Below are 27,898 nucleotides of genomic sequence, written 5' to 3'. Positions count from 1 at the left end.
ACAGCAATTAGACAACCAGAAGAAATAAAAGGCATCTAAATAAGGAAGAAACTATTTGCAGATGACATGATAATATATACAGAAAACCTGAAAGACTCCACCAAAAAACTACTAGAACTGATAAATGAATTTTTAAGATCAAAGGATATAAATGCAATATACAGAGATCCTTGGCATTTCTATACATTAATAATAAAACAGCAGAAAGAGAAATTAAGAAAAACAATCCCATTTACAATTGCACCCCAAATAAAATATTGAGAAATAAACTTAATCAAGGATGTGAAAGACATGTCCTCTGAAAACTATAAAATATTCAAGAAATAAATTGAAGACAACACAAAGAAATGGAAAAACATCCCATGCTCATGGACTGGAAGAATGAATATTGTTAAAATGTCCATACAACCTTAAGCTATCTACAGATTCATTGCAACACCTATCAAAATTCTAACAGTATTTTTCATAGAACTAGAACAAACAATCCTAAAATCTATATTTAACCACAAAAGACCCCAAATAGCCAAAGTAATATTAAGAAAGAACAAAACTATGGGGTGCCTGGGTGGCTCAGTTGGTTAAGCATCTGAGTTCAACTCAGATCATTATCTGACAGTTTGTGGGTCCGAGCCCCACACTGGGTTCTGTGCTGACAGCTCAGAGCCTGGAGCCTGCTGTGAATTCTGTCTCCTTCTCTTTCTGCGCTTCCCTGGTTTGTGCTCTGTCTCTCTCTCTCTCTTTCAAGAAGGAATGACATTCAAAAACATTAAAAAATAAACAAAGAATAAAACTGGAAGTACCACAATCCCAGGTTTCAAGAGACCCTACAAATATGTAATAATCAAAACAGTATCATATTGGCACAAAAACAGACATATACACCAACGGAACAGAATACAGAGGCCAGAAATAAACCTACAATTATGTGGTCAGTTGATCTTCAACAAAAGGCAAGAAACTACAATGAGAAAGAGTCTCTTCAACAAATGATGCTGGGCAAACTGGACAGCTACATGCAAAAGAAATGAAACTGGACCATTTTCTTATGCCATATAAAAAAATAAACTCAAAATTGAATAGGGACTTAATTGTGAGACTTGAAACTATAAAAACTGTAGAGGAGAGCACAAGTAGCAATTTTTCCAACATTAGCTGTAACAACATTTTTCTAGATAGGTCTCCTGAGGCAAGGGAAACAAAAGCAAAAATAAACTATATCAAAATAAAAAGCTTCTACACAGCAAAGGAAACAACAAAAAGATAGCCCATTGAATGGAAGAATATATTTGCAAATGGCACATATGATAAAGGTTTAGTATGCAAAATAAAGAACTGATATAACTGAACACCAAAAAACTAAATAATCCAATTAAAAATGGGCAGAAGTCATGAACAGATATTTCTCCCAAGAAGACATCTAGATGGCAAACAGCCTCATGAAGAAATGGTCAACATCACTCATAATCAACAAAATTCAAATCAAAGCCATGATGAGTTATCACCTCACACCTGTCAGAATGTCTAAAAACAACAATACAAGAAACAACAAGTGTTGGTGAGGACATGGAGAAAAAGGAACCCTCCTGCACTATTGGTGAGAATGCAAACAGGTGCAATCATTGGAAAAGTTTGAAGGTTACGTTCCACAAAAAATTAAAACTAGGATTGCCAGATGATCCAGTAATCACACTACTGGGTATTTACCCAAAGGATACAAAAGCACTAATTCAAAAAAATATATATGCACCCCTATATTTACTGCAGCATTATTTTCAATAGTCAAATCATGCAAGCAGCCTAAGTGTCCATCAAAGGATGAATGAATGAAGAAGACATGGTATATATATACATGGTGTGTATACACACACACACACACACACAATGGTCTCAGCCATAAAAAAGAAAGAAATCTTGCCATTTGCAGCATGGCTGGAACTAGAGCACATAATGCCAAGCAAATTAAGCCAGAGAATTTTTCTCATATATGGAATTTAATAAATAACAGAAATTAAATTAAAAAAAAACAACAACAGAGCCAACTAACAAATAGACTCAGAATAAGTTGATGGTTACCAGAGAGAAGGTAGGCCGGGGGATGTGTGAAACAGGTGAAGGCAATTAAAAATACACTTGTCTTGAAGAACAGTGAGTGGTAGAATTGTTGAAATAGTGTACTGCACATTTGAAACTAATATAGCACTGTTACCAAGCTGGAATTGTAATATATATGTATATATTAAATACTCAGCTAAAGGCAATGGTTGTCAGGCTAAATAAAAAAGAAGACCCAATTATATACGGTCTTCAAGGGATACACTATAAATACAAAAACAGAAACAACTTAAAATAGAAGTATGGAAAAAGATGTATCATGTAGATATCAATGACAGAAAGCCAGAACAGTCATAAATATTATTTTTCATCTTTACTGAGCTATACAAAAATTGTAATATATTTAAAGTGTACAACATGATGATTTGATTATGTATAAACTGTGTGAAAGGATGGATTAACTATATTGAAAAAAAGTCTTCATTCAAGATAAGAAAAATTAGCAAAGATTAAAAAAAAGACATTTCATAAGACTCAATTCATCAGGAAGATATACCAATCTTAAATATTAAAATTTCTTAATAGCACAGGTTCAAAATACACAAAAGATCTAAAGGGAAAAAAAAATATATATGCAGAGATTTTCACCTCCATATTTCAGTATTTGATAGAATAGACTGAAAAAAAGTCAGTAAGAATATAAACCTAAACAACACTCACTGACATTTATTGAACATCATACTGAATTACTGCAGCATACATATTGTTATTTGCAAATGCACATGGAATGTTGGTCAAGATATAACACAAACGTTTAATAAAAAACAATCTCAAAAATTTCAAGGCTGAAATCCTACAGTGTTCTCTGACCACTAACATTAAATTAGAAATCAAATAACAAAAAATATCCAGAAAAGGTGAAAATATTTAGAAATTACACCACTTCCAAAGCCCACAGATTAAAAAAGACATCACAAAGAAAGTATGAAATACTGTGTATTGAATTTTTAAAAATACAACATGTTAAAATCAGTGGGACTAAGCATAAGTAATGTCTAGACACAAATGTATGGCTGCAATGCTTATATTAGAAAAAAAAAAAGAAAAGTTTAAAATCAATGATCTTACTTTCCACTGTACAAAACTAGTAAAAGTAAGGCAAATAGATTTTTACACTACATCTGGTCCTGGGGGCAGAGCTGGAATATATACAGTAGGGTTAGTCACACCATAAGAACCATTCAAAGACTCTTACACTAGAAGGGATATTTCTTTTTTTTAAATTTTTTAAATTTTTTTTTTTATTTCTAGGAGAGATAGAAAGACAGCATGAGCAGGGGAGGGTCAGAGAGAGAGGGAGTCACAGACTGAAACAGGCTCCAGGCTCTGAGCTGGCAGTCAGCACAGAGCCCGACGCGGGGCTCGAACCCACGAACCGCGAGATCATGACCTAAGCGAAAGTCGGACACTTAACCGACTAAGCCACCCAGGCACCCCTAGAAGGGATATTTCTTAATATAACCTGACACAGAAAAGCCAAATGCAAATTTTTGGTACTAAACTAGAGGAAACACAAAAATATGATTCTACACATCACAACAAAAGGAAGAGTCATAGATAAGGGTTGGGGGAGTAACTGTTAAGTACAGGTATAGGAGAATGGAAAGCAGGTCAGCATGGGGTGTCAGGAGCAAGCACATGAAAGAGGCACAGGAATGAGCACTTAGTAAGTAGTGCTGAAACACCTTTGGACTTTGGACTGTTAGTTGCAAATTACATTTTAACCTTAATACCCCTTCCCCTGAAACAGACATATTGTCTCGCATAATGGAAAAGTCCAATGGCCCTTGGATCTATTCAATTTAGGTATAATCAAACAATATCACTGGGACTTAGAACGCCTCCTCTTCTATTTTGCTCTTCCAACACATTAGCTTCATTTTAAGCCAGAGCCTCTCCATGTAGTGACCCCAGTTGTTCTAGATTAACATTATTCTATACCTTTTGAAAGAGATTCTTAACAAGCATTGTCAAAAATCTAGAATTTGCGGTTCATTGGTCTCAATTTGGTCAATAGCTGAGTTCTGAAGTAATTACTGTGGCCATGTCTGGATAACCAATCTATTCTTGGATGAAGATGTAAAATTAGCTCCATCTGAGATATCTTGAACTGAGAATGGAGTTCAATTGAGTATTTATGCTACAATTGCAATATACTGTAATGGATATACTGTGAAACCATGCTACTTAGGATAATCTTCAAGCTGCTCTTTGGAATGCTTCTGAGGATAAAAGGGGACCTTGAAATCTCTGTTCTTCTCTTGGTATCAGGTCAGAGTTCTTGATATCTGTGTCCACTGTTATCAAGAAGGTAAATAAAGGAGCGCCTGGGTATCTCAGTTGGTTAAGTTTCTGACCTCGGCTCAGGTCATGATCTCACGGTTCGTGGGTTCGAGCCCTGCATCAGGCTCTGTGCTGAGAGCTAGCTCAGAGACTGGAGCCTGTCTTCAGATTATGTGTCTCCCTCTCTCTCTGACCCTCCCCTGCTCATGCTTCTCTCTCTCTCTCTCAGAAATAAATAAATAAATAAAAAGAAGGTAAATAAAGCCTTCAATGTCATTTTCTGAACTAAGTATAAATTTTTTAAGTTTATTTTCGAGACAGACAGACACACACTTGGGGGGGGGGGGGGAAGAGAACACAAGAGAGGGAGAGGCAGAATCAGAATCTGAAGCAGGCTCCAAGCTGTCAGCATACAGCCTGATGACGAGGGCTCGAACTCATAGACCATGCATGAGATCATGACTGAACCACCCAGGTGCCCCATCTGAACTAAATATAAAAGAAGCCTCTTTGAGAACTCTAGGAAGGTAGTAAAGTACATTTCCTACCCTTAAGGGTCATATAATGTGTTCTGGAGATTCTCTGGGAATCATTTCATTCCATCATCACCATTTATTGTAAATTCATTGTGTAACTAGTATGGTGTCAACTACTTCAAATATTTGAAAATTCTACTATCAACCTTGTATAGAGCAAGCATTTGTGACTGACTCATTGTCTGCCATCCTCCCAACCCCTGTGCCAAACACTCATCTGTTTTCTGTTGATTCGGGATCTTCTTTTCCTCTAACTCCTCAGAGTTGTATTTCTCAGATGCTTTTGCTACCTGGATTTCAGTTAGGTGTGGCTGGTTGGAGGCTAGTGACTTGGAAGAGAGGGAGGGAGGGAGGAAGAGAGATGCAGGATATTTCTTCTCATATGCTCTACCTTGGTGGCATCTCTGACAACAGCTATGGTTCTTCAGCACAAGCAATGGTAGTGGCGCACTGAGATGCTCATTTCTAGGTCACTTCTACTCCCCCCAGTTGCTCAATTAAGCTGTTCTAACACTTTTGTAAATAATTCACTCTATAAAGTTATCTCCATAGAATTATCTACTGAAGTATCTCCATAGCCTTCCTGTGTTAGAACTTTGATTTGTTTACATAAAGAGTAGTGATTCCTTAATCTCAGAAAAGAGCAGGCCCCTATCAGAGCCCCGGGGGTTGAATCACTCCTGATCTAAATAAGGTATGCAAAGAGTGATCCTTGGACTAGCAGTATTAACATCAGCAGGGAATGTATTAGAAATGAGAACGATTAGACCCAACTCCGGCATAATGAATCGAAGAGTCTGGAGGTAGAGCCAAGCAATTTGTATTTTAACAAGCTGGACAGAATCATCTTAAGGGCCATACTTTGAGAATGACAGGTCTACAATAATAAGGTTATCCCTCTCCATTTCCCAGTGACATGTCTAGATCTGGGCATGTGACCAAGTTCTGGCCAATGAGAAGTAAGTCTGCTGGGGATGGAAATGAGGTTGCCTTTCACGGTAAAAATAACAATATCTGACATATCCATTTTATTTAGCAATCTGGATGAAAGACTTGATAAGTGGAGGTATAGCCATCTTGCTTCCATGGGAAATAATGCAGTAAAATCATGGACACATCAAACTAGCCTTCTGATAACACTGAAATGCTGAACCAACCATGGAGCTACATACTGCCAGATTGTTTATCCTGAGATGTAACTAACAATTTTTTTACTAAGTCACAATTACCTGAGTTTTCTGTTACTTGCATCTAAAATCCTATGCAATAGAGCATTCTTGTTTGCAAATAAGAAAACCAAGCCCAGAAAAGAGTGAATAATTTTCATAAAGCAACAGATCTAGTACATCTTATGCTAAGATTCAAACTTATTTTTTTCAGATCCAAAAGTTCAATAGGCAACTCTACCTTTCAATAGGCCATACTGTCTTTCTCACTAAACTGCATGTCTGATAAGATCTGGGAACCAAAATGGCTATGTTTTACTTTTTGCCCTCGTACATTATATCTACCTGAGTATCTTTATTGATTTAAGAATCCTTGGTTAAGGCAGTAATGAAGCCATCTGGAAAAATTCTTTGTTTTCCTGTTTTTAAGTAGGAGGAATACAAATTGGTCTTTATTCTTGCAAGATGTTAAACCCATCCCTTTAAGAGCAGGTCCATGCTTTTTACTTTGAGTATTCTAAAGGACTATATTATCCATAGTGGAGGTATTTATGCAGACATGATAAATAAGGTAATTTACCTCCAAATAAAACAGAGAGGCTTCAGCCCCCAATGAAAAATGAAGAACTTAAATCTCCTTTAGAAAACTTTCCCATATTTCTGTCACCATCTGATTATACCCAGAGAAAATTCTTTTATGTTGTGTAATGGCAGACAAGCAACCATTATATAATGAAAAAGTTATCTGTGGGAAGACAAAAAGCCTTTGTCAAATTCACAGTTTTATAATTTGTGTTTCTGAAAGGGAGAAAAGTATCTTTTTCTCTCTTCTGTGAGTTGGAAAAGAAATGCAGAAGAGAATAGATAGAAGGCCCTAGGGTAAGATACCCCAAAAATCACGTAGGCTGCTTTGGCTGGTCATGGCTTCATAGTGTACTAGATACATATGGTTTGAAAATGTCTTTGCAGGACTATTCCTGCTATCAAAGGACCCGGACCCAGAGCTGGCCCTTCCTGAGTCAACCTGATAGTCTGTGACTTGGGAAGTTCCAAGCCAAGACCAAGTAACTACAAATGGAAACAAAGACCATGAATAATTTCTCTTTGAATAAATAATGAGTCAACTTAAGAAACTATTGAGGTATCCAGAGAAAACAGACTACTGATAGCAGGCTACATGGGATAAGGATCACTCAAAAACAGATTAAAGGATAGCGTCATTGCCTATGCTGCCTATAGAGAAACAACAGCTCCTTTCAGTTCTGTGGGTTAGCCATTGTCATACTGGTGATGGTGAAGAATTTCTAAATTCCATGTGCTTAGAAATCGTTGAATCATAGAAGAACAAAGGAATGGAATTTTTATGTGCTACTATATTCAAGGTCATACACTCCAAAAATTAGATGATCCAAGTAGACAATCTAAATGAATGATGTAGCCCAGGCATGACTAAACTGGTCAGAGCACATGCCCTGCCTATGGGGGGGTGGCTGTTACTTAGCTCTAGGAAACAGCACCATAGCATTTCCATGTTGGAATCCCAGCAAAGATTGCTCCTTCATCCTTCATCACTGATTAAATCTGCCTGTAAGGTTGGTTTTATTCTTATTTTTTTAAAACCCGAGTTGGACCAATACTGGGCAGAGCAAATGAAACATTTTTTCATCAAACTTGAGCTCTCGGTTTGCAAACTGAGTCCAGTGACCATCCAAACCTTTTACATATAGGAAAATAGAGTACCAATCAGAGACTTATCTAAGGTCTCCTAGCTGGTTGAACAAATCCTCAATAGTATGAATCAATTCAAAGGCTGCTTAAAGAGTAACAATGCCAAATTGCTACACATATTTTACACACACACACATACACACACACACAATACACACACATATATACATATATACATCTACGTAAACACAGAGACATAAATTTATCACCTATGTCCATAGATTTTGATATATACTGAATATAAAAAAGAGAGAGAATAAACATTTCTTCAGTGTCTATTAGGTGTCCAGGGCCATGTTTTGGTCTCCATGGCAGCCCTGAGACGCACAATTTACTCTCCTCCCCATTTTACAGACCAAAAAACCCAGGAGTATAGTCACATTTTCTCAAGACCACAGGATAGCACATGATAGAGCTGGGGTTCAAGAGCAAGTCTATCTACTGCCAAAATACTCTGGCCCTCCTAACAATGTTGCCTCTTCTACCTCCTTCTGTGAAATTGTAAGTAACCAACCCATAGGGGGAAAAAACACTTCTCAAGGAAAACTCAGTGCCAACCACACTGAGAAACTATAGCATTTGTGGGGACACATCCAGGGCCAGCTTCACTTTCTCTCCTTCCCTAACCTGCAGTGAACCAACTGCAGGTACTAACCCACCCACTGCCATCTCCTGAGAATGTTCTGGCTCCAAACTCAGATCATAGAATATTTGAGGGAGTCTTTTGGATGTGAAATGCTGTACTTTCGAGGCTTGGCAATAATGATCCCTTAGGGCACGTGTAGCACAGAACCATATCCAACGCGCTATGACATATAGTATCCTGCCTGATCCACACTTCCACAGTGAGGTGGGCCCTTTAGGATTCTGAGTCTCTCTTCAAGCATGAGGAAACAGAGGCTCAAAGGTAAAGTACTCACAGAGGAGAAGCCCTACCTCTTAGCTATGTTCTTTGTAGCCTAACATGCTACCTCTTTAGGCATTTGGAGAGAGAAAAAAAGGAAATCACTGGGAGGCAACAAGAGGAAAGTTCCCCCAGACATGGGGACTAGATTCCTACTGGTTATACTTCTATAGGCTCCTGTCAGCTGAGTGCTCACTCTTCTTGTGTCTTTTCTCTTTCAGCAATCTGCACAAGCTACTTCCATTTGTCCCTCCTCTTCCTCGTCCCTTGGCTTATGCTAAAGACTGAGATTTGGAGAAGTAGGTAGAAACACAGCCACCACAGAAGTCCATAGATGGTTTATATTGAGGGGTACACAAAGGTCGTTCCTGTAAGTGCTGCAAATGTCTAAGGTATAATTAAAAAGCAAACATAAAACAAGAATTATTAAGTGATTGAATTTTCCATACAAGATTGGCCAGGAAGAGTCAAGTCATCCTTCAGAGCATTTCACTATTTCTGGAGGCTTCACCTTCAGTCCTATCAACCTTCAAGCTACAGGAAATCCTTTTTCTAAGGATTCCATCACCTACTGCCGTCATCACAACCATGAGTACCACCTTCATCACTTAATTCCTTGCTTCCCAATAATGATACTGGCAAAGGAAGAAATACATGGAGAAGCAGCCCTCAACAAAAAGTTCTAAGGCAGAGCTCTCCTGTCACAAACAAAACTGTGCCATGTTTACTCTGGCCTTTCTGGAACAAGAAACAGCCCACACACCTTGCATGGTTTTGCTTGGCATGCAGGGAGTTATATTAAAATTTGCTTTAATGTTTACTTATTTTTGAGAGAGACACAGAGTTAGCAGGGAGACATGGAATCTGAAGCAGAGCCCAGGCACTGAGCTGTCAGCACAGGGCCCAACAAGGGGCTTGAACCCACAAACTGTGAGATCATGACCTGAGCTGAAGTCTAACACATAACTGATGGAGCCACCCAGGCATTCCAAGAGTTATATTTAACAACTGAACCAAACGCCAACATTAAGAACCTGGGGTTTTCACATATAAATTTTGGATTCCTGGCATCTTAAAAAAATTAATCTGTCCAGCCTGGACCCATATTCCACATGGCAACAACTTGCCAAAGAGGAGAAGCGCCTCCACCTTTAAATGGTTCATGGATTCTTCACTGTAGAGCAGCCCACGACTGGCTCACTTTACTCATGCTTGACAGATGTAGACATCTGAGTTGGTGACACCTGCCAGAAGAGGCTACCCTCATGGTGGCAAGGGCAACAAGATCTCTCAACTTTGGAAGATGCACCTCTGACATTATAAATCTTTTAGCATTCAATCTCCATATAAGCATTTTTTTTTTTACAGATAGTTTATTGTCAAATTGGTGTCCATATAACACCCAGTGCTCATCCCCAGAAGTGCCCTCCTCCATGCCCATCACCCCCCTTCCCCTCTCCCCACCCCCATCAGCCCTCAGTTTGTTCTCAGCATTCAAAGTCTCTCATGGTTTGCCTCCCTCCCTCTCCCCAACTATTTTTCACCTTCTTCTCCCCCATAGTCCTCCGTTAAGTTCCTCCTAATCCTCCTATACGTGCAAACATATGATATTTGTCCTTCTCTGCCTGACTTATTTCGCAAAGCACAACACCCTCAAGGTCCATCCATGTTGCTACACATGGCCAGATTTCATTGTTTCTCATTGCCATGTAGTATTCCATGGTGTAGATAGACCACATATTCTTGATCCATTTGTGCATTGATGGACACTTAGGCTCTTTCCATGTTTTAGCTATTGTTGAGAGTGCTCATATAAGCATTTTTAAATACAAACATACAAAAGTTAAAATATAAAATCATAAGGTAAAATATTTAAATGATAGTTTAAATAAGCTATGTTAATTATACTGTTTATTATTTTCAAAAAAAGGTTTGCTCTAGTGTATTTTTAATATTTGTAAAATTATGAAATATGTTATTTCTGAAAATTTTTTTAAGTTTTATTTTGTTTTGAGAGAGAGCACATGAACAAGAATGAGGGGCAGAAAGAGAGAATCTTAAGGAGGTTTTGGTACCAGGACTCGATCCCATGACCCTGGATGACCTGAGCCAGAATCAAGAGCCACCCAGGCACCCCTGAAAATCTTTCTTTTAATTTTGTTCCACTTTATATATTAATTAAATGATGTTGCCACATCAATTATTTGTAATCAAATCATTTACAGTGAAAAATTAGTAAAGTTTTGGGGCACCTGGGTGGGTCAGTCGGTTAAGCATCCAACTTTGGCTCAGGTCATGACCTTATGGTTCTTGAGAGATTTCTTGGATCTGCTGTCAGAATAGAGCCTACTTTGGATCCTCTGTCTCCCTCTATCTTTGTGCCTCCCCCGCTCATGTGCAAGCTGTGTCACAAAAAATAATAAACATTAAAAAATAGTAAAGTTTTTGGGGCGCCTGGGTGGCTTAGTCGGTTGAGCGTCCGACTTTCGCTTAGGTCATGATCTCGCAGTTCGAGAGTTCGAGCCCCACGTCGGGCTCTGTGCTGGCTGCCGGCTCAGAGCCTGGAGCCTGTTTCAGTCTGTGACTCCCTCTCTCTCTGACCCTCCCCTGCTCACGCTCTCTCTCTCTCTCTCTCCTAGAAATAAATAAAAAACATTTTAAAAAATAGTAAAGTTTTATGTTTTTATTTTTATAAAATAAAAACTAATAGTAATTCTAGTATTTCAATACCAGTGGATTGATATGGCCAGTCCTGGGCACATAAATCATGGTGCCACAGGGTAGAGGGGAAATGTTCCATCACCCTTCTAATACTTGCCAGGGACAATGGAATCAGGGCAGCTCAGACTCTAAACTACATGTTCTAGAGTCAACCAGAACCTAGCTGGAACTCTGCCTCTGCCTCTTACTGGTTAGAAAACCAGGTATTATCTGCTTCAATCCATGGGACTGAAAAGGAAAAAATGAGGACTATATTGTTGTAATATTTCAGTAAGTTGATACCTGCAAATGGACTGTTGAATTCACAGCCCATGTTCAATAGCAGCTTATATATTTTTTTAATTTTTTATTATTTGCACTCGATTTTCACTTATTTAACAAGAGAGTTATCTCTGGCAGGCTCAGTCTTGGGCATCTCTTTGTGAAATCTTGACACTTTTTGTTTCCTTATTACCTCCTTTTCTGTTTATAATATATATTTTTTAAAAGTTAAAAAAAAAAAGATGACTCTGTCAATGGAATAATAAAGAACTGCATCATCAAAATCTAGCCAAAGTTTATTTTTTTTCAGATATCTAGCCACCAATGCCCCCTCCCCAATACACATACATACATACACAAAGAAATGACTTTGCAAAAGCAAAAGACCAACTTTTTACTATTTTGGGGAAAATGAAAATACCCTTACAAGTTAATAAATGTGAATAATCTGAATAGTAAATGCTCTTCCCCTTAATCAAGCATTATTTCACAGGCATTAATTTTTCCCATGGTGTTTACTGCAATTCACTAAGTAAAATGGTGAGAGAGAAAAGAGAATCACAAGTCATAACCTAATTGAACAGCAGGGACTGACTGACTGACACTGGCAAATTCCTCTGTTCTGGCAGCCACAGCAGGGCTTCCTGGGGTCCCAGACCTAGGCTGCCTGTGGACTTAATGCTTGAGAATAAATTTGGTATCCAGTCACCTTGAATGCTTACTTTGATTAGTCAAATAGGGGTCATTAACCCCACTTTGTTACTCTAAAATGACCAAGTATGTTTTTCATGTATAATCCACCGAACATCTCCTGTTCAACAGCTACATACCAGCAACCTGCTGCTTGGGTGTTCAAGGCCATGGATCTGGTGAGGCGGAATGCAAATGAGGATTTTGGTTTATATCCGTTTCAGAGATTACGACCCCCACCCCCTGCCGCCAAAAGAATGTAAGTTTATATTTTCAGATGGTTTGAGACAGAATTCATAGAAATGTTCTTTCCTTACTTACTGTATGGTTTTGGATTCATCCTAATCTTCTTCATCTTTAAAATAGACATAATAAAAAAAACAGACATAATAATTCTTGCCTTGTAGACTTTTTGTTGAGTATTAAATGAGAAGTGTACTATTATTTGCAGTCAATGAATAAAAATGTTAGTTTCTTTTACCCCTTTGCTACCAGGGTACAAAGATGAATATGACTTCTTTCTGCCTTTTAGGAGTTTGCATTCTTTAGAGGAGACAAGTATATAAATAATTAAAACATTAGACAATAATGTAGTTTATAGATCAAACACAGTAAGTACCAAACCAAAGCTCAAATGTTATCCTACCAGTAAAACCCTAGGACAGCATACTCCATGACAACATGATTTCCAATATTATGTGATTTCTGAGTGGCAATTGGTACTCATTCTCTGACTTTCCTTTATTTTCAAATAGAATAAATTACTTATCTTTTCGGGAGGTGGAAAGAGAAGAGAATACAAAGCCAGCAGTAAACAAAAACTGGCCCTGCTTTGAGAATGAGTCTCCTGTGCCCAATATTCCCTTAGCTCCATCTTCTGGGATCTTCAACGATCATCAATGAGCACCAACCCACTAGGACATTTCTGGAACAGCTGCGATGTTCCAGCCAAGACAAGGAACTACCAAGTATTTTCAACGTGACATTGAAGTCTGAGGACAGTCGCCACCAGGTGGCACCAAACAGCAGCAAGGTCTGGATGAAATTAAATCCTAGAGCTGTGTCACCTGGGCAGGCTCATATTTTAAGCCCACTCCAATATATGGGTTTTATTGTATTTAGATTTTGTAAAAGCTTTGAACTGTATTACAATTCCCTGTAAGACCTGGACTTACCCTTTTCTCTTCCGATTCCACTCTCCTCTTAGTTCACTGCACTCTGGACAACCTAACCTTCTCCAATCTATCAACTAGCAAAAAAATATCCACAGTTATTTTGCACTATTGGTCTCTTCTTCCTAGAATACTGTTAAACACATTCAGCAACTTCAATTACTTAGATCTCACCTCCAATGGCACCATCTCAAAGAATCCTTCTTGACCACCATTTCTGAAGTAGCTTTCTCTGTCCAGTCTCTCTATTCCATGACCATGCTTTCTTTTCTTCCTAGCATTAGTATCTGATGATCTAGCATATACAATTGTGTATACACAAATTGTGTATACATATGTGTATCTGATGATCTGGCATATGTATCTGCGTAGAGACATAATGTACACTCCACCCACCCTAGAGTATAAGCTCATGAAAGCAGGGACTCTTCTGTCTTATTTACCACCAGGACCCCACAGCCTTCTAGATGGCTGTTGGTAGAGATGGCAAGCTCAGGGGAAGGCTGCTTTAGCTCACTGCCTGCACCGTGCTGGGACATGCAAAGTAAGCCAAGTAGTGACTCCAGAGAGAAAGCACAAATAATAAAGTTGTAGGAACCAAGGTGGGTTGGAGGACCTAAGCAAGGCCATATGCCTATGAACACACTTGCTGGAGTATACTGGAAATAACATCTTAATAATGACAATGAAAACAACAACCACCAGAATACAGTAAGTGCTAACTCTGTCAAGCACTTTACAGGTGTTAGCTTATTTAACCGTCTCAGCAACCTGATGATATAAATATTATTATTAGCCCTATTTTACAGATGAGAAGTTATGTGACTTGCTCTAAATTACACGGCTAAAAAATGAAAGAAGTGAGATGTAAATCATGAGAATCTGTTTCCACTCTCTTAACTGAAACTCTCTTTCAAATCAAGTCATGGAGAGGCACCTGGGTGGCTCAGTCAGTTAAGTGTCTGACTTCGGCTCAGGTCATGATCTCACGGTTCATGGGTTCAAGGCCCACATCGGGCTCTGTGCTGACACCCCAGAGCCTGGAGCCTGTCTTCGGATTATGTGTCTCCCTCTCTCTCTGACTCTCCCTTGCTCATGCTGCCTCTCTCTCTCTCTCTCAGAAATAAATAAAACATTAAAAAAACTCAAATCAAGTCATGGAAATAGCAAACACCCATCAAAGTTACTTTTTAAAAAATATATAATTTTTTAGGGAGAGAGAAAGCACACGAGAAGGGGAGGAGGGGAGGAAGAGAGGGAGGAAGAGAGAGAGCAAATCTTAAGCAGCCTTCATGCTCAGCAAGAGCCCAATATCCCAAGACCCTAGGATCATGACCTCAGAAGAAATCAAGAGTAAAACACTCAACCAACTAAGCCACCCAGGTACCCCAAAAGTTACTCTTAAAGAATCCCTACAGAGGTCTCAGCTGGGAGAGACAGGTACAGCTGACAAGTCAAGAAGAGGTAGGGCAAGTCACATAATAGAGAGGAAGATCACACGCAGGGCAGTTAAAAGAACAACAAGTAATAAAGCAAGAGGGGTTGAGGTGAATAAAGAACTCTTGAGAGAGTTCAAAAGCTTGGTATGGCGGCGGGGCGGGGCGGGGGGGGGGGGAAGCACTCACAAACAGGTGTATCTTTTTGTGCTCCAGGAATTCATACCACACTTTAAATATGTTCTGCCAGGTTGGATCATGGCATTTTGGCATATTTGGGCAAGAACAAATGAACTGCAGTTTGTCTCCTAAAATTATATATCCAGGTTTAGCCTTCAACAAACGTTCATACATTAGCCAAACCGGACAACTGTGAGAAGTAAGATTGACGTCAAGAAAAAAAAAAGACTAGATTGAGCTTTTCAACATGCTTCTACATAATTCAAATAAGGAGCAGACATGAGAATTTTCCCAGATCTGCTTAAGAAAATGCTTTACAAGTTCCACAGAGAATATATAAATTTCATTTGGATTCTGTGTTTCACTTCAGCATGGTTATTTATGGTGTTTATTGAACACCGTCACTATTCTCTGCCTCTCTGCACATTTATAAATACAATTTGCAAAAAGCATACATCATGGCTTATGATGTGTAATTGAAACAAGATGTGACCAGTCGTGCCTTCACCCACATTACAGAATCATGTAAAATCATCCTGGCCCACTCCTAGAGGGCTGGAGAGGTCTTGTCATTTAACACAAGTGCCCGAGATGTTAATTACGCCTCAGTCCCTGGACTTTTCAATGAGACTTTAAGTTCATGGGTTATCACTGTGTACATGTATTCACTCATAGATCAAACCCGAGGAGTAATAATATACACTGGAGAGTAAGTCCACAGCAGTTTAGGAATTAATTTTAATCATCATGAAGGCAATGAGAAAAGTAATGATCTTTTTTGCTCACTTATATAGATGCCAGCCATTTTTATGAAATGCTAAGGTAATCTAAAAAAAAGTATAAAAGATAATACAATAAGAGCTCCAATATCCCAGCACCCAGTTTAAAAAGTTACTAATACAGCAGAAGACACCTCCTAAGGCTACCTGATCACATCTTCCTAGAATTAACGTGCTGAATGCAGTTTTATCACTCTCATGAACTTCTTTATGTATGAATCCCTAAACAATGTATAATGCTCTAAATGATGTAAACAGCATCAGACTGTTTACACATATTTTTGTAACTTCCTTTATCACTCAATATTGTTTCGGCATTTACCAATGTTGAGAGGAGTAAGCCTACTTTGTTAATTTCTGTGCTGTTATTTCATTCGTTGATGGAAATTTAGCTCCCAGATTTTTGCAATCACAATAGGTGAAGTTATGAACATTCATTTTGGGGTTCTTGTGTGCATATCCAAGAGTTTCTCAAGTAGATTCCTATAAGCGAAGTTGCTGGGTAAGAGAGTTATGTGCACTGTCACCTTTACCAAAGTACTAAAAAATTCTCCAAAGTGCTTATAAATTTCTATGAAGATATGCTCCAGCAAAAGTGTGCAATTTTTCCTGTTGCTTCATGGTTTTGTCAATACTGGGTATTGTCAGAAGTTTTCTGACCACAGCGGGTGTGATACAGTATTTCATTGTTGATTTATTTAGATTTCCCTGATTACTAGTAAAACTCAACATCTTTCCATATTTCTTGTTTCTGTAACTTATGTTTATAATTTTTCTCCATTTTGTTTTCTTTTTATATAGATTTAAAAATATATTTAAATATTCTACATATTACCTTTGTTGGTTTATATGTTTTGCAAATATCTGGTCTCCATTTATACAGCTTATATACTCACTTTTCTAAGAAGGCGGTTTGATGAGAAGGTAATTTATGATAATGTAAAATGATTTTCAATCTTTTCCTTTTGTTGTATCTTTTTAGGGGGTTGTTCCTATTGATTCACCATTAAATATGACACTTGCTTTAGGTTTTAGTACAGATTCTGTATCTCAGTTGCATATATATTTTTTCTTTAACACAGTAAATGAATTTTATTGAAAGCTTTTTCTCTTTGAGGTAATTCTAAATATTTCTTTCCTTGTATCATGTAATGTAATTAATTACACTGTTATATTGAAATATTGCTAAATTATCCTTGAATTTCTAGGATAAAGGCAACCTGTTCATGAGATTACAAAAAAAAATAATTTCAGGTTATTTTACTTATATTTTTTTACCTGAAAAAAAATTAAAACATGCATGATAGGAAGCTGTGATTTTCCTTTATTAAATTGATTCTGACCAGTCTGGTAACAACTTTATGCTATCCATAATAAGTGAACTTGGGAAATATTTCCCATTTGTTATTCTCCAGAATATTTTGTAAAGATCAGCATTATATGTTTCCTGTTTTTTTTTTATTTTTTTAACGCTTTAATTTATTTCTGAGAGAGAGAGACAGCGTGAACATGGGAGGGTCAGAGAGAGAGGGAGATACAGAATCTGAAGCAGCCTCCAGGCTCTGAGCTAGCTGTCAGCACAGAGCCCGATGTGGGGCTGGAACCCATGAACTGTGAGATCATGACCTAAGCTGAAGTCGGATGTTTAACCGACTGAGCCACCCAGACACCCCGTTTCCTGTTTTTTTTTTAAACTGGTCTTGCTGTATACAATCTGTACTAGGGTTTGAGTATCTATGTGTATGGCTAAGTGAGCATAGGTTTTTAGCCAATTGAAAATTTTAGTTGCTATATCTACTCATTTAAAAAATTTCTTGACTCAGTTTTAGTAAATTATATTTTTCCATTAATATGTGTATTTCGTGAAAGTTTTCAAATTGTAACATAAAATGGTTATTCTTTAAAAAAATGTTTCTTTACCCTGAGAGGCGGGAGTGAGAGAGAATGAGCAAGGGAGGGGCAGAGAGACTGACAGAGAGAGAGAGAGAATGAATCCCAAGCAGGCCTGCATTGCCTGCACACAGCCTGATGCAAGGATCAAACCCATGAACCTGAGACAAAAAATCAAGACTCAGTGCTCAACCAATTGAGCCAACTAGGGCCTCTAAAATGGTTATTTTTTAAGAAATATTTACTGGATTTGTATTTAAGTCTCAGGTTTTACTTCTAATAATAATTATTTTTATACTTGTCTCTTTTGTCCTTGATTAGGGCCATTAGGATTTGGTTTATAAATCCTTCCAAAAAATAACTTTAGCTTTGGTGATTTAGATATTTTAATTTTATTTATTTTTGCTATCTTCATTTCTTTTCCTCTGATTCACTGTTTTTTCTGTAGTTCTTTTTGTTAACTTCACAACCTGAATGCTTTTATCATTAATTTTAGCCTTCTACTCTCACAAAAGATCTGAGGTACCTCAAAAAGCCTTATCAGCTGTATTCAACAAATTTAATTAGCTGTTACAATTCCTGAATTATCTATTGGGATCCAATAATTCTATTTTCTGAAACCCTTGTACATGTTATCTGTTGTTCATTATTTTTCAGACTCCCATTTTATTAGCTAGAAGTTGTGAATGGAAGATTGTGCTCAGTGGCACTATATCTGTGGGAACCTGGTGGGACCAGAGTTGGTGGTGAGTTCCTCTAGAAAGAAAGAGCTTCTGTGTCTGCCAAATGTCCCAGGAAGAGAAATCTTAAAAACAACTTTAGCCTAATGTTGAAAATTTGGTTTCTCCCAGATCACCAATGTAACATAAATCCAAAAAATTCCCCAATATGCTTTTATTGTGAAGGGCAGCTAGTCAATGAAGAAGAAGAAAAGTTAAAAAACACTAAAGATGCATTTTGTTCAGGATGTCCCAGTCACTGTAACTTGATGGAAAGAACTGAACAGTCTTTAGTAAATTCTGATTTTGCTTCTTCCAAACTGTGACCTTGCACAAATTTCTTCTACTAGTAGAATGTGAATCTAATTATTTGTGTCTAAAAGTATAGAGAACATATTACACTGACACAGTGAAGACTGAATATACACAACATGAACTCACCTAACAGAGTGTCCAGAAAATAATGTATGTTCAATATTTGATGTGATAAAACCTGCTTTGTTCATCCATATTTTGTTTGGGTAAGGCAGAATGATGGTGCAGCCACAGAAAGGACTCCCATGATCCTAAAACAATGGCACTTATTCAACAAATATTTATTAACTATCTCCTCCATGCTAAGCATTGAAGAACAGGGTCGCATGGTAGGAAACATTAGAGTGAGTCTAATACCTTTCTGTAGAGTCAGAGCTGCATCAAATCAGGTTGGTATTTTGAATTAATAATGCTCATTGTCCTGTATGCTTTGAATATATGATCACCCTTAATATTTCCATCAATCACATGAAATATTTGCCTGATTTTCCCTATGATGAAATGAAAGTCCCAAATCACACAGTGAGAACACATCAAAGCTGGATTAAAGCTTATGCCATTTAATTTCAAATTCTACTTCAAAAGTCTTAAAAGGTGGCTTCTACTAAGAGTAAAAAATCTTTAATAGGTATTATTTTCTTAAGCGCTTTAGGACCCATTAGGCTAGAAAAACACAAACATGTCATCCCAACTATGCTTGAACGCTATGACTTGGGGCAAAAGTGGACCTGTGAATTGTTGGGTCACCCAGGGGCAAAACTATGCTGAACATCAGCTGCATGGTGCCTCTGCAGTTCTGGATCACCATTTTCAGGCTGCTTTAAGTTTTCTGAGAATGTCAGAATAAATTCATAAATTAGAAAATGGCAGCCAAATTGGCAATTCTTTTTTTTTTTTTTCAACTTTTAATTTCAATTTCAGTGAACACAGTTTAATACTAGTTTCAGGTGTATAATTTGGTAAATCATGACTTATGTACAAGACCAAGTGCTCATCAAAGGGCACTCCCATTTTTTATTAAAAAAATGTTTATGTTTATTTATTTTTGAGAGGGAGAGAGAGCACAAGTGGGGAGGGACAGAGAGTGAGACATAGAATGGAAAGCAGGCTCCAGGCTCTGAGCTGTCAGCACAGAGCTGGACACGGGGCCCAACTCATGGACTGTGAGATCATGACCTGAGCCAAAGGTGGACACTTAACCAACTGAGCCACCCAGTCACCCACACTGCGTTCCCATTTAACCCATCTCCCTGCCCATCTCGCCTCTCCAGCAACCCTCAGTTTGTTCTCTACAGTTAAGAGTCTGTTTTATGTTTGCCTTTTTAACCTTTATCTATTTTGCTTCTTAAATTCCACATATGAGTGAAATCACATGGTATTGGTGTATAGAAATGCAACAAATTTATGTTCCCCAGTTTTGTATTCTGTGGTTGTACTGAATTCATTTATCAGTCCTAGACATTTTTTGGTGGAGACTTTTGGATTTTTTTTTTCCATGTTTATTTGAGAGCATGTGTGGGTTGGGGAGGGACAGAGAGAAAGGGAGAAGGAAAATCCCCAATAGGCTCTGCTAAAGCAGGGCTTGAACTCAAAACAAGTGAGATCATGATCTGAGCCGAAATCAAGAGTTGGACACTAAACCAATTGAACCACCCAGGTACCCCAAGTTTTCTATTTAGAGTATCATAGATGTCCTCTGCAAATACTATAAGTTTGCTTTCTTCCTTGTTGATTTGGATGCCTTTTATTTCTTTCTGTTGTCTGCTTGCTGAGGCTAGGACTTCCAGTGCTATGTTAAACAATAATTGTGAGAATGAACAACCCTGTCTTGTTCCTGGCTGTAAGGGAAAAACTCTGTTTTTCCTCACCGGAGATGATATTAGTTATTTTTCCTACATGGTCTTTAGTAAAATGAGGTATGTTCCCTCTTTCCCTACTTTCTTTAGGGTTTTTATCAAGAATGGATGCTGTACTTTGTCAAATGCTTTTTCTACAACTATTGAAGGATCATGTGGTTCTTATCCTTTCTTTTATTAATGTGGTGTATCACACTGATTGACTGGCAAATATTGAACCTTCCTTGCAACCCAGGAATAAATCCCAATTATTGACAGTGAACGATTCTTTTAATGTTCTATTAGATTCAATTTGTTAATATTTTGTTGAGAATTTTTGCATTAATGGTAATCAGGGATATTGGCCATATTTCCTTTTTTTATGGAGTTTTTCCTTCCTCTTCTACTTTTTGGAATAGTTTCAGAAGAGTAGGTGTTAACTCTTCTTTAAATGTTTAATACAATTCCCCTAGTAGCCATCTGGCCTTGCACTTTTGTGTGTTGCGAGAATTTTGATTACTCATTCAATTTTTTGCTAGTTACTATGTTGTTCAAGTTTTTTTTATTTCTTCCTGTTTCAGCTGTGGTAGTTTATATGTTTCTAGGAATTTATCCAATTCTTCCAGATTGCCCAATTTGTTGGCATATCATTTTTCATAATATTCTTTTATAATTGTTTGTATTTCTGTGGTTTTGGTTGTTTTTTCCTCCTCTTACTTGCAATTTTATTTATTTGGGTCCTTTCTCTTTTCATTTTGATAAGTCTGGCTAGGGGTTTATCAATTTCATTTATTTATTTTTTTTTAAAGAACCAGTTCCTGGTATCATAGATCTGTTCTACTGTGCTTGTTTGTTTGTATCTATATCATTTATTTCTTCTCTATTCATTATTATTTCCCTTTTTCTTCTGGCTTTAGGCTTCATTCGTTGTTCTTTTTCTACCTCCTTTAGTAGTAAAGTTAGGTTGCATAATTGAGATTTTTCTTGCTTCTCTAGGTACACCTGTATACTTCCCTCTTAGGACCACTTATGCTGCAATTCAAAGGTTTTTGGACCATCCTGTTTTCATTTTCATTTGTTTCTATGTATCTTTTTTATGTCTTATTTAATTTCCTACTTGACCCATGCATTCTTTAATAGAATACTGTTTAACCTTCATCTATTTGTGTCCTTAACTCTTTTCTTGTGGTTAACTTCATGTTTTATAGCGTTGTGATCTGAAAATGGGCATAGTATGATCTTTATATTTTTGTGCTTGTTGAGGCCTGATTTATGATCTAGTATGTGATCTGTTTTGGAGAATGTCCCATGTGCACTTGAAAAGAATGTGTATTCTGCTGCTGTAGGATGAAATGTTCTAAATATCTGTTAAGTCCATCTGGTCCATTGTGTCATCAAAAACCAATGTTTCCTTATTGATTTTCTGCTTAGAAAATCTGTCCTTTGATGTAAGGGATGTGTTAAAGCTCCCCCCCACCACACACTATTATTGTATTATGAGATCCTTTATGTTATTAATTATTTTATATATTTGTGTGCTGCCAAGATGAGGGCATATATATATTTATAATTATTATATCTTGGTGAATAGACCCCTATATAGTTCTCTTCTTCATCTCATGTTACAGCCTTTGGTTAAAATTTTAGTTTGTTTGATATAAGTATTGCTACTCCAGCTTTCTTTTGATATTAATTTGCATGGTAAATGTTTCTCCTCCCCCTCAGTTTCAATCTGCAGGTGTCTTTAGGTCTAAAATGCGTCTCTTGTAGGCAAAAGCCATATAGATGGCTCTCGGGTTTTGTTTTGTTTTGTTTTGTTTTTTATCATTTTGACACCCTACGTCTCTGTTCGGAGCATTTAGTCCAATTACATTCAGATAATTATATTGACAGATATGAATTTAGTGCCATTTTTTTTTACTTGTTTTGTCATTGTTTCTGAAGATTTTCTGTTTCTTTCCTCTCTTTGCAACTTTTGGAGTTTTCTTTCTTACTTAAAGGGTCCCCTTTAATATTTCTTGCAAGCCTGGGTTAGTGGTCACAAACTTCTTCAGTTTTTGTTCGTCTGAGAAACTCTTTATCTCTCCTATTCTGAATGACAGCCTTGCTGGATGGAGTATTATTAGCTACAAATTTACCCAATTTGGCACACTGAATATATCATGCCACTCCCTTCTGGACAGCAAAGTTTCTGTGAGGAGATCTGCTAACTTTATCTTCCCTTGTAAGTTAGGGACTTCTTTTGTCTTGCTGTTTTAAGGATTTTTTTCTTTTCTTCTATATTTTCCAAATTTAATTACAATATGTCTTGGTGTTGACCTGCTTTTGTTGATTTTAATAGGCGTTCTCTGTACCTCCTAGAATTGGAAGTCTGTTTCCTTCCCTAGATTAGTAAAGTTTCAGTTACAATTTCCTTCTGCCCCCTTTTCCCTCTCTTCTTCTTATGGGACTTCTATAGTACAAATGCTACTACATTTCATGGAGTCACTGAGTTCCCTAGGTCTACTGTCATGATCTAAGATTTTTCTTTCCCTATCTTTTTCAATGTCATTATTTTCTATACTTCCATTTTCTATATCACTATTCATTTCTCTGCTTCTTCCATCCTGGTGGTCATTACATCTAGTTGATTTTGAATATTAGTTATTACATTTTTCATTTTGCCCTGATTGGTGATTTAAGCTCATTTCTCTCTGCACTACAGTTATCTCTGATGTCTTTCTTCTGTGATTGTTTCCAAAACAAGCTAGTATCTTTATGATTGTTGCTTTAAATTTTGGATCAGGTATATTATTTATATCTGTTTCAGTTAGATCCCTGGCCATGACCTTTTCTTGTTCTTTATTTTGGGTTGAATTCCTCCATCTTAGCATTTTGTCTAGGTCTCAGTCATCTTCTTTGTGTTAGGAAAGCCTGTTTTGTTTTCCGCTCCTGAGTCTAATGGCTTTATGAAGAAGAGGTCATATAATGTCCAGGCCCTAGTGCTTAAGAACTGTCTCTGGTGAATGCTAAATGCACTCTGCTTCTGTGTTAGGGCTAACCTCTCCCTCAGGTCAGTCCTCTGCAGTGTTTCTCCATGCCTGCAAGGAAAAGTTTTCGGGCCTTGGCCAGAGTATAGCCAGTTTTAACTAGGTGTGCTCTGGTCTGCTTGTTAAAAGAGGTCTGATGTTATATCCACTAGATCTTAAGCTTTCCAGAACTCTGTCATCAGTAGATGGTGTGTACAGGATTTCGTGCTGGTCTTCTGGGGCAGGGACCCACTGTGCTGGTTCTTAGGCACACTTGCCCAAAAAAAGCAGTGCTGGCAGAGCTCAGGGGGTCAAGGCTTGGTGTAAGCAGATTAGGCAGCCAGTGTTGGCACTGAGCTTTTTACTGAAGTTAGTTTATGCTGAGGGGAAGAAGGAGGAAATGGTGCCAGTCAACCCCTTTATCCTCAGAGAGGGGAGTTCATGCTTACTGCTGTCAGGGAAGCCCTTCCAGAAGAGCCAATAAGTTCCTTTTGTGCATCTTAGGTGTTTTTCAGATTACTGTTTTCACACCGTGTCCAGGCTGCTTGTCTGCCTGGAGCAGTGGCATGGACTTTTGACTCAATTCCAGGTAGGCTGGCTGAGTTTTAAAACTCCAAACTTTAGGGACCTGGTGGGGATTTGCACTGGGAAGAAGGTCTTGCCGTGTTGGCATTGATGCAGATTTGACTCAGAAGGACAGTTGAAGCCAGAGCACAGGAATGTGGGGTTTGGAGCAAAGCACACTAAACAGCCAGTGTCCAGGTAAGCTGCTCTCAGCAGGTGTCACCGTACCTACACTGAGGGGCAAGGGAGAGAAATGTGACCTGCTGGCTCCTTTCTTCCCAGAGAGGCAACATCCTCTTTCTCAGATGCACTCTAAGAAGAGGGAAACATCCATCTCAGTCCATCTTAGGTATTCCTCAGGCTGTGGCGTCTGCTCCCCTGGGTTATCTCTGCCTTCTAATGAGCACTGCAGTACCTTCAGGGCTCTATACCAGCCTTGCTGTGGACCTCTAAAACTACAGTCTTTGGGCCTCGCTGGTTGCAAAAACTAAAACTCAGCACCTCTCATGTTTCCCAAGTCAATGGCTTGGGGGAAGCATTGCCCTTGTGCAATCCACCCTGTGCTCCTCTCTCTGCGACCAGGGCTCCCTCCCCTCTGTAGCACCCAGAATACATTTCTCCCCAAAACCCTGTGTCTGCACCTCTGCCTTCCATGATGTGGCCTCTTTTCTCCCTCTACTTGTGCAGTTTGCTCTGTCAGTCTTCAGATCAAATTCTTGGGTATTCAGTATGATTTCATATTTATCTAGCTGTGTTCCAGGGATGAAGCAAGCCTAGGATCCTCCAACTATTCTGTCATCTTAGCTCCTCAACAGTTCTTTAAAGAATAATAATCCAACCCATTTTGATCTTTCTAAATAAATTGTTATTTCAAGATAGCACACCTAATTTGCAAAAATGTGTTTTTTTCACATGCGCATCACAATGATTTTTTTTAAATTAGTTTTCAGCCTGTCGTTTCATGTAAAGATATTCATATTATGAGTCTCTGGCATGCTGGTGACCCTGCACTGAGCAGATCGTATTGGAATTTTGGTGTGTGCACCTAGGGGAAAACTTAGGATTCAAACCTCTATTTAATCATCATTCATTTAGTGAAAGGCTACTATGACTAAGAACAAGGCACAGAACACATATATTGAAAAGACATGGTCTCCATACTTAAGATTTCATAGTCTAGTGGAGGAGAAATAAACAATTTCATAATAATACAATAAATGCATTTAGAAAAATGCCTAAAAATAGACAAAGAATTACATTTAGAATGAAATATTCTTTTTTTTTTTTAATGTTTTATTTATTTCTAGGAGAGAGAGAGAGACAGCGTGAGCAGGGGGGGTTCGGGAGAGAGGGAGTCACAGACTGAAACAGGTTCCAGGCTCTGAGCTGGCAGTCAGCACAGAGCCCGACGCGGGGCTCGAACCCACGAACCGCGAGATCATGACCCGAGCGAAAGTCGGACGCTTAACCAACTACGCCACCCGGGCGCCCCTAGAATGAAATATTCTAAAAGTTAAAGTAGAGGGGAGTAGAAGGGATGATTCAAGTTATTTTAGAAAGGGAGCTACTGGCAGGTAGAGATGATCATTAGAGAAACTAGATAAGTGAGATATCTAAGCTGAGCCTTGAAGAGCAAGTAGAATTTAACTTGGTGAAGATAAAAGAGCAGCAGAGTCCCAGAAAATACCATATGTAAAAATAATCTGGATGCAGGATAAACTGAGTGTGTTCAGGAAACATTGTGGCTGGAGCACAGGACTTAAGAGTAAAGTGAGGAAGAGATTTTATAAGACAGGCTGGGATTCCTCTACAAAAGAGCACGTTTGAGTCCTGCTGGACTATAGTTACCATTAATCATGTAGGGAGTGGAAAATTGTCTGAAGGCTTTGTAGCAGGAGCATGACAATCAGAGTTCTGTTTTGAAAAGATCCCTCTGGAGACATGGGTTAGCAAAGATTGACTAGTTGGAAATAGGAAAATCATTTAAGGGGGCCTGAGAACAGAAGTCGTCCTCTTACAAGGTGACATCCCAAGGCCACTATGACAAAGGAGTTTTAGCTCACTTATCAAGACACAACCCTTCACTATAGAAAATTTCCACTCTGAACCCCATGGTACTGAAATAATCCCAGGAAGAGATACCAAGGGTGTTAGCCATAGAGTCTGAAGAAAGGAAGCATTTAAGAGTGAAATCAACAGGATCAGGTGGCAGGCTGGGGAAGAACAAGAATGAGAAGCTGAACGTGATTTTGGAATCTCTGCCTCAAGACAGAGAGTGGGTAAACTTAAAATAACTAAAAACTCACTGAAATTAAAACTGCAGTAGTATACATCCTCTCTGGAAGCCAAAGGAAGAGCAGAAAAATGACCAAATGCATACAACTAGGATAAAGACAAGATGAGAATGAACTGGCAATTTTGAAAACCAAGTTTCCCCATAGCCTATTACAGGTACATTGTGATAAGCATCAAGTTAATTAAGACAAGCATTACAAAGGCACCCTGCAAGTTTACTCAATCATGCACAAACACTGAAGTCAGATGGTAGAAGCTGTGTAAGTAGAGGAAAGTAAATAGGCCTGTGATCAAAAGACATGAGTTCCAACTCCTGCCCCACTGTTTACTCACCTGAGCGTCTGCCTCTGCATCTGAATACATGAAATAATCTCAGCATGGTGCTGACATGAAGATCAAATATGATAATGGATGTGAATGCACATGTCAACTAAAAAGTCCTTGACAAATGTGAGTTATTATCATGATGGTATTATCACAATAAAAGATAAATGCACTTAGGAGAAAGCACCGTACTTCTAATTACCCTGTCAAAATATCCACTGGACACTTATATGCCAGTCAGCTGCCTTAAGCCCTGGAGGACAAACAAGGTCCCGGATCCATGACAGCCAGAGAATACCTCACCAGTATTCTCACAGTGAGAAAGGAAACAGTCACAAGTCACGGTAGGGTGGGCAAAGAAAAATCCCTGCTGAACATTCACCTCAGTAGCTCCTGGATTTAGCACTAGGCAGGGGACGCAATACGTAGTTCTCAGTAAAGGCACAGCAGTCCAAAATTGGAATCAAGGAAAACTATGGAGGCGAAATGGGTTCAAGGATTAATTAATGGATGTCAAGTAGAAAAAGGAGTCAAGCGTCACACCCATGAAACAGAATCCAAAATGAAGAACTAGATTGGGCAAGTGAAGTACCCGTATATGGAAAGTCTGAGGAACTGGGCACAGTCTGAATTCAGCATCATTTGCAGGGTCTGACAGAGAATATCTTTTAAATGAACAGATTTACACTCAATTAATCAAGTTGAGAAGTAATATAAATGTTACCAATTACCTAAAATCCCTTCAGAAAGGAACTGGGCCTCATAAGAGATTGACCCTGGCCTTGTAGTAAACACACCATAGGGACCTTGCCTCTAACTCTCCAGAGAGATGTAGAACTGTCCTCTGGGCAGCAAGCACCACCTCTCAGGTTGAGGCATCCTCCTGTGCTATCTAGAATGGTGCTGCCCAGTTGAAATATAATATGAGATAGATGTGGAATATCCAATTTTCTAGAAATCACATTTAAAATGTTACAAGG

At 38.3% G+C, this 27,898-nt stretch overlaps 1 protein-coding gene across 1 annotated transcript in view; it reads right to left on the bottom strand.

The window, feature by feature from the left end:
- LOC120245994 (protein kinase C-binding protein NELL1-like) overlaps window positions 1-27,898 on the bottom strand; it is a 362,498-nt gene that overhangs the window by 77,810 nt on the left and 256,790 nt on the right. The window lies entirely within an intron of this gene.

This window comes from Hyaena hyaena, unplaced genomic scaffold (genome assembly GCF_003009895.1).
Source record: "Hyaena hyaena isolate Hyena2069 unplaced genomic scaffold, ASM300989v1 scaffold_449, whole genome shotgun sequence".
Classification (NCBI taxonomy): domain Eukaryota; kingdom Metazoa; phylum Chordata; class Mammalia; order Carnivora; family Hyaenidae; genus Hyaena; species Hyaena hyaena.
Note: the sequence above shows the minus strand (reverse complement) of the source record. Positions and strands in the feature narration are given on the sequence as shown.